This window comes from Mustela lutreola, chromosome 4, assembly GCF_030435805.1.
Source record: "Mustela lutreola isolate mMusLut2 chromosome 4, mMusLut2.pri, whole genome shotgun sequence".
Classification (NCBI taxonomy): Eukaryota; Metazoa; Chordata; class Mammalia; order Carnivora; family Mustelidae; genus Mustela; species Mustela lutreola.
Window position 1 is genome coordinate 200,876,809 of NC_081293.1, and position 17,844 is coordinate 200,894,652.

Sequence of the window (17,844 nt, forward strand, 5' to 3'; positions counted from 1 at the left end):
AGACAAACCGTGAGAGACTCAATCTCAGAAAACAAACCGAGGGTTGTTGCGGGGAGGGACAGGGTGGCTGGCTTATAGACATTGGGGAACGTATGTGCTATGGTGAGTGCTGTGGATTATGTAAGCCTGATGATCCACAGACCTGTACCCCTGGGGCAAATAATACATTATATGTTAATAAAAACAAATAAATATTTAATTTAAGCCTACTAAAAACACTAAAAGTAATAATTAGCACTTCTTGGGTCCTTCTGTGCCAAGCACTATTCCGAGTGATTTACCAGTATTATATGAACTCGTGTATTCCTCACAGGAATCCCCCAATAAGACAGAGGCATAGGCTGGTTATATAACTTAGCCAAGGTTGTAGAGTCTGCCAGTGGCAGAGTTAACTCCTGGGATTTTTAAAAATCACTATATCATAGAAGGTTAAGTAAGCAATTCTAAGTGGGAAGGAAAATATAAGAAAGGCAGACAAGTTCATATCACCTTTTGGCACATTCTGTACTCTTATAAAACCACAATAAAGAGCTACTAAAATGATAATAAATAGATTTAGGAAAAGAAGACTAAGTCTATCTTTGGGATTATGTTTGGCCAAACTTCTTACACCTTTTATAGGTAAAACTCTCAAATTTAAAAACGATTTTCAAAATAATACCTGTAATACTTAAAAAATCAAGAGTTAAAGACAAAATTATACTAAGTATAAATTCAATCTATCACATGCACTTATCACTCAGTGCTTTGGAAAATGGGCAAGAAGTGTTCTTTCAAAGCCCCTATTTAGAAGGCAGTGTTCCAAGCACAAGAGACAGAGGAATGAACAAAACCTCTGTTTTAACCAAAATATGGTACGAGGAGTCTTTTCCGTTTCAGCCATTCTAACAGGTATATAGTGGTATCTCTTTACTGTTTAAATTTGCATTTCCCTAAATCAATAAAAAATAACATGAACATCTTCATGAACTTGTCTGCCACCCATATGTATATTCTTTGGTGAAAAATCCCTTCAAGTCTGTTGCCCATTGTTTCATTAGACGTTTGTTTACTTACTGTTGAGTTTGGCAAGTTTTTTACATATGCTGAATACAAGTCCTTCATCAGGTATATAATTAGCAGATATTTTCTCCCCATCTGTAGATTGTCTTTTCATCTACCTTTTTAACAAGTATCTTCCAAAGAACAAAATTTCTTGATTTTGACAAAGTCCAATTTACCAATTTTTTCTTTTACAGATCATCTTTCCCAAGAAATTACGGTCTATTCCAGTAACACTAATACTTTCTCCTATGTTTCCTTCAACAAGGGCTACAGTTTTAAGATCTACATTTATATCTATGATCCCTTTGAGTCGCCTTTTGTATTTGGTGCCTGGTATGGACTGAAGTTCATTTTTTTTCCCTATGACTATCCAATTGCTCCAACACCATTTGTAGAAAAGAATACTCTTTTTCTGCCAAAGTGCCTTTGCACCTTCACTGAAAGTAAATGGACAGTATATGTGTAGATATATTCCTGGATTCTCTATTCCATTGAGTCAATCTATATAGCTTTATGCTGATACCACACCATCATGATTACATGGCCTTAAAATTTAAGGTTTTGAGTTGGGTAGTAAGTCTTCCAATTTTGTTTGCTTTCAAAGTTGTTTTGGCTATGCTAAGTCCTTTGAATTCCCATCTCAATTTCAGATCAGCTTTTCAATTTCTACCAAAAAAGGGGGGGGGGGGGACCCTTCTGGGATTTTCAATGAGACTGTATTAAATTGGTAGACCAATCTGGAGAAAACTGACATCTTAACATTGTCTTTTTATCCATGAACATGGTATATCTCTCCATTTATTGTGGCATTCTTTATTTTTTATCAGCAGTGTTTTATACTATATAGTATATAGGTCCCTCACATCCCTAAGTATAACATGTTTCTGATGCTACTATATACAAGTGGCATTGCTTTTTTTTTTTTTAAATCAATGTCCATTTATTCATTGTAAGTATACAGAAATACAGTTGAGTTTTGTACATTTATTGTGTATCCTGCAACCTTGCAAATTCATTAACTGGTTCTAAGAGCTTCTTAATAATAGACTCTACCACAATTTCTATATAGACAACCAAATCATCCGTTAGTAGATACAGTTTCACTTTTTCCTTTCCAACCTTAATGTTCTTTATTTTCTAAAAATCACCAGAACAATGTTGGATAGAAGTGGTGAGGGGACATCTTTACCTTGTTTCTATTCCCAGGGAAAAGTCTTTCATTAAGCATAATGTTACCTATAGGGTTTTTACAGATGCTCTTTATTAGGTTGAAAAAATTCCCTTTCATGCCTAATTTGCTGACAGATTTTATCAAGAATGGATGTTGAATTTTTCTTCTGATATTTCTGCATGTATTATGGTGACTTTTCTTTTTTAGGGTTTGAATATAGTAGTAACATTCATTGATTTGTCAAAAATTATAATGTATTATTCTTTTTATATATTGCTATATTTGATTTGCTAAATTTTGCTTAGAATTTATGCATAACTCTCTTTTCTTGTAATGTCTGTCTGGTTCTGGGAACAAGGTAATGCTAGGCACCATGAATTAGGAAGTATTCCTTCACTTCCAATTTTCTAAAAGAGTCTGTGTAGAACTGGTATTGCTTCTTCCTTAAATATTTAATAGAACTGAGAGTGAATTTTTCTTGGCCTACAGTTTTATTTGTAAGAACATTTGTAAAATTTCTACATTTGTGAGACTTCAGTAGTTTTTGCCTTCCAAATTTTCCCATTTCTCTAAGGTGCTGTATTGACATAAAGGTGTTCACAATGTGCACTAATTATCCTTTCAATACCTGTAGAATCCATAATGATGTCACCTTTCATTCCTCTTATTAGTAATTGGTGTCATCTCTTTTTTTTTGCTAATCAACCTGATTGCAGCTTTATTAATTTTAATGATCTTCTCACTTTCTCTGTATTTTCTGTTTTCTATTTCACTGATTTTTCATCTTATCTTTTTTTTATTTCCAGTCTTCTTAATTTGGTATTCATTTGCTCTCCTCTTCCTGTTTTCTTAAGGTAGGAATTATGGGCACTGATTTAAGAAACTTTTTCTTTTCTAAAATGGACATTTTAGTGCTATAAATTTTCAAATGTTTTATTTTTGTTTTCATTTAGTTCAAAGTACTTTCAAATTCCCCTTCTAATTTCTTCTTTGGCTTATTAGTTATTTAGTTACCAAATAATTGAGGGATCTTCTAAGTATGTTTCTGCCACTGGTTTCCCATTTAATTTCATTAAAAGACATATCTTATATGTCTTAAATTCTTCTAAAAGAATTGAGATTTACACAAAACAAAGGGTTTTGTGGGGTTGGGGGTCGGGAGAGGGTGGTGGGGTTATGGACATTGGGGAAGGTATGTGCTATGGTGAGTGCTGTGAAATGTGTAAACCTGGTGATTCACAGACCTGTACCCCTGGGGCTAATAATACATTTTATGTTTATATAAAAATTTAAATATCAAAAGAAAATTGAGATTTATTTTATGGCACAGAATATGGTCTCTCTTGGCAAATGTACCTAGTAGACTAAAAGAATGTATATTCTACTGGCGTTGGGCAGAGCAGTCTATAAATACAAATTAGGCCAAATTGGGGTCACCTGGGTGGCTCAGTTGCCAAGTGAATGCCTTGGGCTCATGTCATAGTCCCAGGGTCCTGGGATTAAGCCCCACATCAGGCTCCCTGCTCAGGAGGAACCCTGCTTCTCCCTCTCCCTCTGCTTGCTGCTCCCCCTGCTTGTATTCCTTCTCTTGCTGTGGCTCTCTCTGTCAAATAAATAAATAAAATCTGAAAACATAAATAAATAAATTAGGTCAAGTTAGTTAAGAATGTTATTCAAATCGTCTATCTTGTTAATTTTCTTAATTTGTTCCATCAATTATTAAAAAGAAGATATTGGTAAATCTGAATAGAACTGTGATTTTGTTAAGTTTTCTTACTCTAATTTGTATTTTTTACTTACTCTAATTTGTATCTAATTTAATTGATTTCTCGAAGTTTTTGCTTCATGTATTTAATAGCTACTTACTAGGTAGATAAATGTTTATTAAGTTTTGATGAACCAAGTCCTTCATCATTATGAAATGATCTTATTTATGCCTAGCAAAACCGATACCCTTTTCTAATAATAATATACCTACTCCAGCTTTCTTCTTATTAGGATTAGCATGGCATACCTTTTTTCTGCTATTGCTCTAAACACATTTGTATCTGTATATTTAAAATGAGTTTACTGTAGGCCCCCCTATACTTGAGTCCTCCTTTTTATTTAATCTGATAATCTCTGCCTTTTTTAAAAAGTTTATTTATTTATTTTTAAGTAATCTCTACACCCAAAATGGGGCTCAAACTCCCAACCCCAAGATCAAGAGTTACATGCTCTTCTGACTGAGCCTACCAGGTGCCCCCAATCTCGATTTTTTAATCGGAATGTTTAAACCACCACTGATGTTTACTGATATGATCAGGTTTAAGTCTGTTGATTTGCTCTTTATTTTCTTTTTGTCTCATTTACTGTCCCGTTTTCTTCTTTTTCTGTACTCCTTTGGATTAATTTTTATGATTCCATTTTATTTTTTACAGTTGCTTATTGACTATACCTCTTCATTAAACTATTTTAGGGTTATGTGCAGGTTTATCACATACACCTTAACTAATCATAATCTTTTAAGTGATATAATACTCATGTACAGCATAATAACCTTCCAATAGTGTATTTTCATTTCTTTCCTTCTGCCTTTGTGCTATTGTTATCATGCATTTTACCTGTGTATGCTATAAAATCACAATACATTGTTACTATTTTTTAAGCAGCCAGTTATCTTTTTTTTTTTTTTAATTTTATTTGTTTGAGAGAGAGGAGAGGGAGAAGCAGGCACCCTAATGAGCAGGGAGGCCCTGCTTTGTACTCCGGTGTGGACTCCAGGTAGGCAGAGTGAACCCCCAAAGATGTCCACATCTTAATCCCTAGAATCTGTGAATATGTTACATTACATGATATATTAGTTTTCTAGGGTTGCACTAACAAAGTACAGCAAATTGGATGGCTTCCAACAACAGAAATTTGTTCTTTCACAGTTTTGGAGGCTCTAAGTCCAAAATCACGGTATCAGTAGGGCCATATCCCTTCTGAAGGTTGTAGGCAAGAATCCTTCCTTATCTCTTCTGGTAGCTGCATTCCTAGTTCTTACAGATGTATCTCTCCAAATCTACCTCTGTCTTCACATGGCCTTTTTCAGGTGTGTCTGTGTCTTCGTTTTATCTTCTTTTAAGGATACTAGTAATTAAATTAGGGCCTACCCTAAGCCCATGTGACCTTATCTTAACTAATTACATCTTCAAAGACATTATTTCCAAATAAGGCCACATTCTGAGGTTCTAGGTAGACCTGAATGGGGGGACCATTATTCAATGCCAAAAAGACCACAGATATAATTATTTCTTTTTTTTTTTTTTAATTTTATTTATTTGTCAGAGAGAGAGGGAGAGAGAGCAAGCACAGGCGGACAGAATGGCAGGCAGAGGCAGAGGGAGAAGCAGGCTCCCCGCCGAGCAAGGAGCCCGATGCGGGACTCGATCCCAGGACGCTGGGATCATGACCTGAGCTGAAGGCAGCTGCTTAACCAACTGAGCCACCTAGGCATCCCCACAGATATAATTATTAAGGTCATGGACCTTAACATAGGTTGACAGAGAGATCATCTTAGATTAGCCACGTGGGTGAAACCTACCCAAATAACCTTTAAAAACAGAGAACGTTCCCCAGCTGAAGTCAGAGAGAAGCAGCAAAAGGGTATATTAGAGAGGAACTCAACCCACTTTTGCTAGAGGAGGTCAAATGAAAAACATAAGAGGTGGGCAGCCTCTAGAGCAAAGACCAGCACCTGGCAAGGAAATGGGCTTCAGTCTTAAAACCACAACGAACCAAATTCAGCCAATAACCTGAACGATCCTGGAAGTAAATTATTTCCCAAAGCCTCCAATAAGGAATGCAACCTCATGAAAAACCTTCATTTCAGCTTCTGCCACCCCCACAAAAAGAACATCTGTTTAGTAAGACTTACAAGGAGAAATGTTTAAACTGAGATGATGATAGCCCTTTCATTCATCCACCTGTACAACAGCGTGTCTCAGTGCAACTCGCTCCTGTCTAGTACTCTGTCCAGAACCTCCAGTCACTTGCCCCCCCACACACATCTGTATCCTGCACCCCCATCCTCCCGGCAGCACCCTGGTTGCAGGACTCATATATGCTGAATTGCTGAGCTTCAGTGCCTACATTTTCTTGAAAACTTAGTTGTTTTAGGTGACAGGGTATATACAAATCTCTCTTACTCATCTTGGTTAGACTATATGTAACTTTTAAACTTGAATACTGATTTTCTTACTTCATACCTGAGCCTTAGTTTTTGATAAAACAATAAACACAGGGAATGTTCTGGGCATAAAACACCACAGCAGTTCACTCTTTCTTTACTTACTGTCCTCGTGGATTTGTTAATCTTCAAAAAGCTGTTTTTAACCTGTAGTTACCCACTGTTTGAAGTTGACTTCCCAAATATTTACTGATGTTCTTGCCCCCTTTTTTAATTGTTTCAACACACAACTCAATAAAGCCTCAACCTCAATTCCTATGTCTTTGTTCTCACTTACTCAACGAAATTGTTATCCATTCTCTTTACTCTCTTGCCCTAAATTCCTAAAATGTAATTGCTCCAGTACACATTCCACAGTGGACCTCTACGATACCTCACAAAACCATCAAGTTTATTCTTTTTTCTCCCTTTTCTATACCCTGCTCATTATATTCTTTGATACATTTAGAAAGTATACCGAAATCAAATGACAGTGTCCTAAGGGCGCCTGGGTGGCTCTGTCAGTGTCTCCCTTCAGCTCAGGTCACGATCCCAGGGTCCTGGGACCAAGTCTCACATTGTGCTCCCTGCTCAGCAGGGAGTCTGCTTCTCCCTCTGCCTGTCACTGCCCCTGCTTATGTGCTCTCTCTCACTCTCACTCAGTAAATAAATTTCAAAAAAAAGATAGTGTCCTAAAAACATTCTTAAATATAATGAAATCATTGCAAAGCCTCCGTTTGTTAAGCTCCTATTGTACCTGCTATTTTCAGTTTACACTCTGAAAGGAAAAAAAATAATAAATCACTTAAGGAAAAAAAGTACTAGTTTTTAGATCTTCCCAAAGAATTGCTTTAAACTAAAAGGACCTCTCTTCTTGTTTCTAATGGTCTAAATAAAGATGTCTTTGACAAAATACTTAAGCAGGATAGACTACATTTGTAAGATTCTGAAATTAAGATTCGTTCAAAATAAGCAAAAGTTCACTTTTATTTTAATGCACCAGGAATAAAAGGAAACACAGAGTTTTGGAGCAGAAAAGAACTTGGAGATCCCTTGTTTAATTCACTCAGAAACCAAACTCCTTTTTTAAAAGAGGTTAAATAAATGCCACACAAATTCCGTAACTTACAAATGATAGACAAGGGAATAGATTCAAGATCTCTTGCTCTTTTAGAGAGCAAGATCCACCTCTACGGATCTCACACTTAACATTCTGAATGAAAAAAGCACAATATTTTGAATTTTACTAATATCTGCTACAAAAAGCAATCAGCTTAATAAGATTTTACTAAAGGAAATGTTTAAACTGAGAATATGACAGCTTATTAATTCTATCCATCTGTGTAAAACAAAATTAGTTGAGCTTCTGATCAGTTTGTAAAACACTGAAACAGAATTCAGCACTGCTACATGTGTTTATATGTGAGCACATGTAGACACCCAAGCCTTCTGAAAACACCAAATATGGGAAGGCTTTAACAAATCCAACTTCAATAAAACATTGCTTGTACTGTATGTACTTTGTGTGCTATATTATAATGTCCTGTAACAAAACAAGGCATTTATACTATTCGTGATGTAAAAGGCCTAAAAGTCCTGATGGCCAATGTCTGCGTGAGCGGCACTTTATGTCTGACTTTACGTCTGACTAGCCTGAGTGTGCATCTATCAGTTATATATGAGCGAGAAAAGGAACTTCAACTCTGTTTCCTCATGTATAAAACAGGCTATAACTTAACTCATAGGCTCTCATAAAGAACAGAAGAGAAATAACATACCAAATACTAAACAAACGTCAGTGCCTCCTGCCAGCCATCTCAAAATAAGGCAAATGCTCCAAACAATTGAAAAATTCTAATGCACACCAGCAATGTGACCAGATAAAGATAAGAAAGTGAGTTACAACTAAAATTAGCTCTCAACCATTCCCAAAGAAGTATTCTCATTAGGGGCATCTGGGTGGCTCAGTCAGTTAAGCATCTCCCTTTGGCTCAGGTCATGATCCCCGGGTCCTGAAATAGAGCCCAGTCTCTTCGAGCTCCCTGCTCAGCAGGGAGCCTGCTTCTCCCTCTCTCTGCCCCTCTCCCAGCTCATGCTCTCTCATGCTCGTACTCTCAAATAAATAAAATCTTTTTAAAATTAAAAAAAAAAAGATTCTCATTAACTACACCCCAAAAAGGTTACAAAACAAAAACCTGTATACACATGATATTAAAAATATATGAAAACAACAATGACCAATAATAGATACAGAAAGTAAACTGCAAAGAATTACACAAATTACCAACAATGTGAATATACTAAAATTATGGATGATTTTCTTCCTACTTTTCTACATATTGTAAGTTTTCTATAAGGAGCAAACAAAGACCCTTACCCCCCCCCCAAAAAAAAAGAAAGAAACATATTTAAACCTCCTTCTCTCCAAATCCCTGTTGGGTAATCTCCCAACAAAATGCTGGACTTCCCCTAGGCCACACCACTCACTGTATCTACCAGCCTCACTGGCCGCACAGTTCAACTCCCAGCTCCAGCTGAATCAGCACCGAGCAGGGAGCTCAGAGCATGCTAACAGCTGCCACCATGAATATAAACCCCTGGATGCTTAAACTCCACTAACTTTTTTACACTGGGGGGAGCTTTGTAAGTTTTTGCAATTTGAAACAACTATCATCCGTAGCACAGAAGCAGACTTTTTTATTGTTACTGAGCTACAAATACACGTAGTTCATCCGTAGCGCAGAAGCAGACACTTTTATTGTTACTGCGCTACAAATACACACAGTTCAGAATTCCTCCTTCTCGTCAGTCCCCTTTCATGCAGGGAAAGCTACACATTTTTCTCTGAGAATCAAAAGTTAAGAAATACGACAATGCCTTGGGCAAAAGCTCACAAATCAGAAAAAGTATCTGTTCTGACTAACCCACACAATTAAAACGAAGACAGTTATGAAAAGCTGAAGAAATCTCTATCAACTGATATGAAGGAGGAGCAATGTCTGCAGAACAAGTGAAGAAAACGGTGCGCATGATTACAAAGATTCTGAATACGAACTCGTTTAGTTTGGCATGAAACTAGATGCCTACACTTTTACATGCTGAACTTCATATACACGTAATATGTGTACACATGTGTATATGCTATATATGTGTGTGTGTATATAACACATACGTGTGTGTACGTATGTATAATTTTATAATTTCTTTTACTTTCCCCCAACTGTCCCTTTTCCAGGAGACTCAACGTTAGTACTAAAGGTTTTGACAACCACAACTGTAGAAAGGGATATAATATGATACAGAACCTCCACTGTATTTATTTTTGCAAGAAATATTGATTTAACACAAAGATTTTGAGCATTGATGGTCTTATCTTAACAGGATAATCATCTACATAAATAACCAGTTTTTATTCAAAGACTAAATAAGTAAATGCAAAAAACTAAGCTTATTTACCAGAGTATATAAATGTGAAAGTCTCAGACTTCGTTTATGTTAATTTAATTATTAAATCTACAACATATAAGTTGAAGTTACTTTGAGAAACACACCTAATACAGAGAAAAATAATACATCTAACATTCCCAAGTAGTAATTATATTCTTGACAATTTTGTAAGACTTAATAAGTTTCCAGCATTTTACAAACATACATCAGACATGCATACATATATATCCCTTAAGAATTATTCTATAATTTTGATAAAACTTTCCCAATTTTAAATTAGGACTAATATATATAATATAATTTATTATATATGACTACATATTAATTTATAAAATAAAAATATTAATCAAATTTCTCTACTCAAAAAGCTAAAATTACTTCAATATAGCTAAATTATATCAATATAACCCAAAAAATTCAAAAACCTCATAGTTTGTCTAAAGCAATATAAGTGACAACCTTTTTGAAAGATCTCTTATGTCTATTCCCCAAAGACGTACCTAAACTTAAACAAAGGCTATTTACTAATCCTAGAAGACTTCATTTCAAACCAAACCAAACAGACCTGCGAGATCACCACAAGATGCATTAACTTCTAGCTCCATCTGCTGGAGTACAAAATATTCCAAAGTCCACCATAGAATACTATGAAGCAAATGATTCATCTATTACTTTCCGTCATCTAGGTGAAAATTTTCATGAATTTAAAACAGAAAATTAAATAGAGTTTAGCCATATTCAGTACATTTCCAAAATGACAAATCTAAGTTAAAATCAGTATTTCAGTGGGATTGAGGATCTAATGCAGTTGTCAAAAAGTGAGTTATATAATAAAAAAAATTCTACCAAGAAAGGAGAAGCTTTAGAGAAAGACAAGTCTTTCTAAAAGCTTTCTAAAGCTTTTGAACAGTAAGTATTGTGTGAACCTCAGAATTAGAACAAAAACTAAAGAACAATTTTAGCAGAGCTGTACAACTTTTTATCTTAATATAATGTTTTTCTTATAACAAAAAAGCAAAGTCTGTTGTAGAAATATTATAAAATACAATCACCAAAAAAAAAATTTTGTATTCTGTAATTAATTCTACCACCCAGAGAAAAATGTGTTTTTCAACATCTTTCTCTAATGGCCAAAAAAGCACTCCACTGTTAGGATCTACCAAATTCAATTAAGTAAATTTCTTACTTTGACACTTAGATTGTGTTTTATTTTTAATATTAAAAATAATACCTCTATTAATATCCAGTAACTACAGTAATAAGTGACTATTAAGACCAATTAATTAGAAACTACTGGTAAAATTAAATAATGATATATTAAACTTTATGAAGGACTGATTTTGATTTAATATCTATACATAAGTAGATGTAATATTTATTTTTCTTTTTAAGTTTGATTGCTTATAATCCAGAAGTCTGACTTTTTTTAATCTTCTTGGGACCTGAAAATTGATAAAATAAAGATGGATTTTGTATTGTTCCTTCATGATACCCACAATAGCATACTGTCTATTCCTGTTGAAAAATCAAAATAAAATATCCACGCCTTAAAAAGACTAGTCAGGTTCATGGTGGCTATCTCTTAAAAACTAAAAGTCAACTAGGCAATCATGTTATAAATATGTGTCTCTGTCTGTTTCACAAGGAGTATGGACAGCTTAGCAAAAATTGGCCCCCGGTGGCGGGATACCTCAAAGAACTAAAGAATTATTTCCTGACCATTTAAGGCACAACTGACACCGTTATTCTCCTACCCTCCAAAGACTTATTCCTGTTCAGTTTTTAACTTTAATCTCACATTACGTGAAATTACCACTGAAAGGGAGTAATTCAATGCATTTAGTGCATTCACAAGTCCCCATCTCATTCTAAGACCTGTCTATCACCCAGAGAAGAAAATCCCCTGTGTATCAGTTTTTCAACCTGTGGAACTGACTAATTTCATATTTTTCTAAGTTTTAACAAGATACAAAGGAAGTGAATACAAATAGATGCTTTCTTTTTTTCTGTCCATGTTTCACCCTTTGCCAACTTTAACAATACAAGTGACAATACAAATTTTAGTTCCATTTGAATTTGTCATCTCTGCTCTCTTTGTACCATCCTAGAATATCTACAGTTGCTGGCCGTGTCATACCCACACTAAGCGAACGAAGGGACACGGCTCAGCTGCATCCAGCTGACAGACACGGGGCTGACACTGCCCATGACCAGAGGATCACCATTCTGCCTCGTTCCAGCCCAGATATCAGTTTTGTACATCACATTTTTCAAGCTGTTTTAATAATTTTCGCACTGTATACAGAGAAACATCTTGTTCCATGATAGAGATTTAGAACTAAGAGTGATATTTTATTTATTTACGTTACTAAATTCTGGCCCACAGAAGTGAAGTGGCATTCTACCGTAATCTGGTTAACATGTAACATCTTAAATCCACGTGCCCAAAATCCAGACACTGTATTTAATTCAAACTAAATATTTTTAAACATACTAAAGCATTATCAATACCCATACTGGCCTAGTGCATGTGATTTACACACTAAGGCACAAGCGATCAAAACCATCCATACTGACAATTTTATAGGTGAGTCATTCTATTTCTTTTCAAATTAAGTTCTTTTTCTAGCCAAGGTATTGCTAATGACACAATAAATAACTTTTACTCACTGAACGATGAATCTTTACTGGAAAATTTCAGTGTGAAAGTACGGGAGCAATGATCCATGGGAAATAAAGATAATTTCAGACATCTTCTGAGACCTCAAAGAATTTGGCAGAAATTCACAAAAGGCTTAACCAAGAAGACAAATAACAACTCAAGAAAATCTCCCAAGTTTTACAAAATGTTAAATGACTGACGAATGTGGATGATATAACTGCACTGGGGTAAAGGAAACCCTGAGACTTTCCAAGGACTACTAAACACTGGCTCTGACCTGACACTAAATCTAGGAGACCCAAAACACCACTGTGGCCCACCAGACAGAGGAAGGGCTTATGGAAATCAGCCTGTCGATGGAATATTAGCTCAGGTCTCACAGATGTCCCAGTGGGTCTGTAAACCCGGTCTATGGTCACATGCCCAGTGCCAGAAGGCACAAGGAACAGGGATATACTTCACAGCTGACAGAATCCCTACTCTGGTCCCCTGACCTGTTGTAATAAGGGCTCCTACAGTGGGAAACACCACATGGAAGCTTCTAGAATTGCCTCTAACTAGGAAAATAGTAAACCAAAAGTCATGCCACATCCCCGGAAGAAATGCAGAAATTAGTGCCACCATCAAGGGTTAGAAAGACACAAAAGTGGTGACTCCCACATCCCCAGAACATACCTTAGGACAATGACAGTGGATTACCATAAGCCTCACTCGATGGTGACCCCCCACTGTTGCTGTTGTTCCAGCTGCTGTTCCAGATGTGGTTTCAATGCTTGAGTAAATTAACACACTGGTACCTGGTGTGTGACTCCTGGCCTCTGTCTTCACCTCTGGCCCCTAAGACCTACCGTAAGAAGTTTACTTGTAGCTGCAAAGCCAGCAAAGCACCCTCACTGCTTTCCTTCAGGGCCCTCCAATTCTTCAGTCCTGTGTCACAATTTAATTTGCAGGAATATTGATGGCCTTTCCCTTCCACAAAATATCACAGGGGCCATTCTAATGATGACATTGTGCTGATTGGATCTAGTGAGTGAGAAGTAGCAAGTATCTAGACTAACTGGTAAGACATTTTCATGTCAGAGGTGGAGAATCAATCCAAGAATAATTCAGGGGCCTTCTATGTCAATGAAAGTTCTAGGGGGTCTAGTGGTGTGGAACACATGGAGAGTTCTCTTCTCAGGAGAAGGGTGAGTTGTTGAATCTGGCTCTTCCTACAACCAAGAGAGAAACAACTGTCCATGGGCTTCTTAGGATTTTAGAGGTGACAAATCCCTCACAGAGCCCCTCTGGGTGTGTTACTCAAGCTCATTTACCAAGTGACGCCCAGAGCTGCCAGTGTACGGTGGGGTCCAGAACAAAAGAAGGTTCTGCAACAAGCACAGGCTGCTGTGCAAACTGCTTTCCTCCTCAGGTCACCGGGTCCGCAAATCCACTGGTGCCTTAAGTGTCTGTGGCAGAGGGGGTGCTGCTTGGAGCCTCTGACAGGCGCTAGAGACAGATCATGGCACAGGCCCTTAGGACTTTCGAGCAAAGTCCTACAGCACTAGCCCCTGCCCCTCTGGGACATACATGAAGGACAGCCCTGCACAGATAACCAGTCTCTTTTAAGAAACAGATCTTGGCCTGTTACTGGGCCTTAAAAGAGATTGAACACTTCATCATGAGCCACCAAGTTACCATTTGACTGGAGCTGCCCATCAGGAACAGGGTGTTTGTTATCTGACCACCGAGCCATGACACCAGACGTACAGCAGCACTCCACCACCCAACAGAAGTGGTATGGACATGATCAAGCCCAAGCAGGCCCTGAAGGTACAAGTAAGTCACATGAACAAGTGGACCAAATGCCCATGTCCCCACTCCTACTCTACTACTTCTCTCCCCCAACTTGCACCTGAGGCCCCACAGGACGGTCCTTACAGTCAGCTGACAGAGGGAAGAAAAGACTCCAGCCTGGTCTACAGATGGTTCCACACGACAGCACCCAGAGTGGACGGCCACAGCACTGGGGCCCTCGGAAATGTCCCTGAAGGACAGCACTGAAGGGAAATCCTCCCGATGCTCCTGGCTGTTCACTTTGCCTGGGAGGAGAAATGGCCAGACATGTAATTACAAACTCACGCGTTGTGTCCAGTGATGTGCCAGACGGTCAGGAAGAAACAACTAGAAAACTGGTAGCAAGGAAATTGGGGGCAGAGGTATACAGACAGAACTCTCTGAATGGGAAAAAAAAAATGTGAAGATATACGTGTCCCATGTGACTTCTCGTCAAAAGAGGACACTGGCAAAGGAGAAGTTTAATAATCAAGTGGATAGGGGTGCCTGGGTGGCTCAGTGGGTTAAAGCCTCTGCCTTCAGCTCGGGTCATGATCCCGGGGTCCTGGGTTCGAGCCCCGCATCGGGCTCTCTGCTCGGCAGGGAGCCTGCTTCCTTCTCTCTCTCTGCCTGCCTCTCTGCCTGCTTGTGATCTCTGTCTGTCAAATAAATAAATAAATAATCTTAAAAAATAACAATAATAATCAAGTGGATAGGACACCAGTCAGCCTCTTTCCCCAGCATCCCTGTCCTGGTCCAATGGGCTCATAAACAAAGTGGCCATGATGGCAGGGTGGTGATTAGTCATGGGCTCAGCTATATGCACTCCTACTCATCAGAATCATCTGGCTACATTTACCACTGTGTGCCTAATTGTCCGCAGCAAAAACCAACACTGAGACCTCACTATGGCACCACTCCCAAGGGAGATTAGCCAGCTACCTGGTGGTGGGTTCAGTGAAATGGGCCACTCCATCATGGAGAGGGCAACATTTTGTCCTTACTGGAACAGCCACTTACTCTGGGTACAGATTCACCTTGAACGCAAGGTGAGCTGCTGCCGAAACTACTATCTGCGGACTTTCAGAATGCCTTGTCCACCATCATCACAGGAGTGCTTCTGATCTAGGAAATACCTCACAGCAGAATAATGGGCCCATGCCCTTGGAATTCACTGGTCATGCATGTTTCCCACCATCTTGAAGCAGCTGGTTCAACAGAATGCCCTTTTGAAGACTCAGTTATGGTACTAGCTAAGAGGTAATACCTCACAGGGCTGAAGAAAGGTACTCTAAGAAGTTGTATTCACCCTGAATCTGTGTTCAATACATGGTGGTATTTCTCTCATAGCCAGGGTCCACAGGCCCAGGAATCAAGGGGCAGAAATGGAAGTGGTAGTACTGACTAGTATCCCTACTGACCCCTAGCAAACCTCTGCCTCCTGTTCCTATAACCTTAGAAACTAGTGCTGCTAGGCTAGAGGTTCTAGCTCCAAAAGGAGGAACACATCCACCAGGAGGTACAACAGTGATTCCACGGACCTGGAAGCTCAGACTGTTGCCCAGAACTCTATGGTCCTCCAGCCTCCCAACCAGCAAGGAAGGGAGTCCTGACCACCAAGCAGAACCTGGACTGCTCCTCCACAATGGAGATGAGGAAGAGTGTTGTCTAGAAAACAGGACATGCCTCGGGGCATGTCTTAGTATCACCGTAATTTGGGCCCATTAATGATTTTTTAAAAGCCAAGAAGCAAGCATGTCTAAGGCTGAAAAATCTTCAACCCAAGACAATCTTAGGAACTAATAATCACTCCCTCGAATGTCACTGACAAGGTTAAAGAAAGCTACGAATTTAGAAGAGAAAGATGAATTTAAAGATTCATGAAATTCACTACATGCAGCAAAGGATACAGACCTACCAAAGATTCAGCAGAAACAAAGCCAGGGGTCATAAAACTCTCAAGGAAAATTTCCAAGACTTACATCCCAGGCCTCCTAAAACTTATTCCTAAGAATACATTTAGAAGCAGTGACATCATTTAGAAAGTTCTTCCTCTAGTTCCCCAACTTTCAGATGCTGTGGTTTACTGAAGTTCAAAATTATTATTTATTACATTTTCATTCAACACATTTATTAGGCCATCACTATGTGGGAATCATTGCTCTAAGCCCTAATTTGTAAACAAAATATTTGAGCTTACACGCACACTTTACATCCTAATGAGAAAGACTATCAATAAAACAAATATATTTACTTCCAGAGTTAAGGCCTCCAAATATATGGCATGTCATGTGCTGGTCACTCTTACTTCCAGTCCATAAACAGAATAAAAGAAATGACCTTGATTTAGAGTATGTGAAGGTCATTAAGTATAGTACGCAATTTCTACTCAGCGAAACTGGAAACAAAGGCCAGTTGACCTGTCATACTGGTTAGCCCAGCTTGAAATCACCTGCACTGCTGGTAAAAACACCTGGAGCCCAACCCTGCAAAACGTATGTGCCACAGTACCTACAGCTTTACAGAAAGGTAGGGCCAAGCGGAACCATGCCAAACAGTCCTCCTCAAACATTTTAGACAATACATGTAAAAAACGTTTTCTAAATTATATATTATCCACGTATTTTTAATAACAAATAACATGTCATCTAAAAATAACTCACCAAAATATTCACAGCCTTTACTTTCCAGGCTGTTTCCTGCCTTTCACAGTAACAGCAGACTTTTCAGTAGAAGATTTATTTTTTGTATTAATTTCAGTTTGCTTATTTGAGTTTTTTTCAATTGCTAAGCAAAAAAGTGAGTCATTATTAAATTATTAATTTAATAATTAGTACTAATATTGCTGAATTCACTTGGTCTTCAGAGCATCATGACTCCATTTGTTTCTACTTCCAAGCACAACAGAAACCACAAAGGCCAAATTCAAATATATGATTAAACTAAAATGTTAAAATTTTTCATGTCAATGAACAGTTTAAGCAGTATTAAAGGACATACAGGAGGAAAGTATTTGCAATTAACCTGATAAACAACTGATTACTTAAAAATAAAAGCGGGTGGAAAAAGGAATAGAATCTTGCCATCTACAACAACATGGACCCAGTGAGACTATCATGCGAGGAGAAATAAGTCACTCAGAGAAAGACAAAGACCCTACGATTTCACTCATATGTGGAATTTAAGAAACAAAACAAATGCACAAGCGAACAAGATTTGGGGGTCAAACCAGGAAACACAGGAAACAGACTCTTCACTATGGAGAACAAACTGGTGGTTAGCAGAGGGGAAGGAGTGGTCGGGGGATGAGTGAGACAGGAGATGGGGATGAAGAAGTAACACTCATCGTGATGAGCACCGGGTGGTGCATGGAGTGCTGAATCACTATGTCGTACACCTGAAACTGATATCATACTGTATGTTAACTAAAGAAAATTAAAAATTTAATTTAAAAAAAGGGGGGGAAACACTGTAAAAATGGGCAAAGGAAACACAGGTAGGCAATTTACTAAA

The 17,844-nt window shown here is 37.9% G+C and overlaps 1 protein-coding gene across 9 annotated transcripts in view; it reads right to left on the reverse strand.

The window, feature by feature from the left end:
• LMBR1 (limb development membrane protein 1) overlaps nucleotides 1-17,844 on the reverse strand; it is a 163,327-nt gene that overhangs the window by 97,353 nt on the left and 48,130 nt on the right. The window lies entirely within an intron of this gene.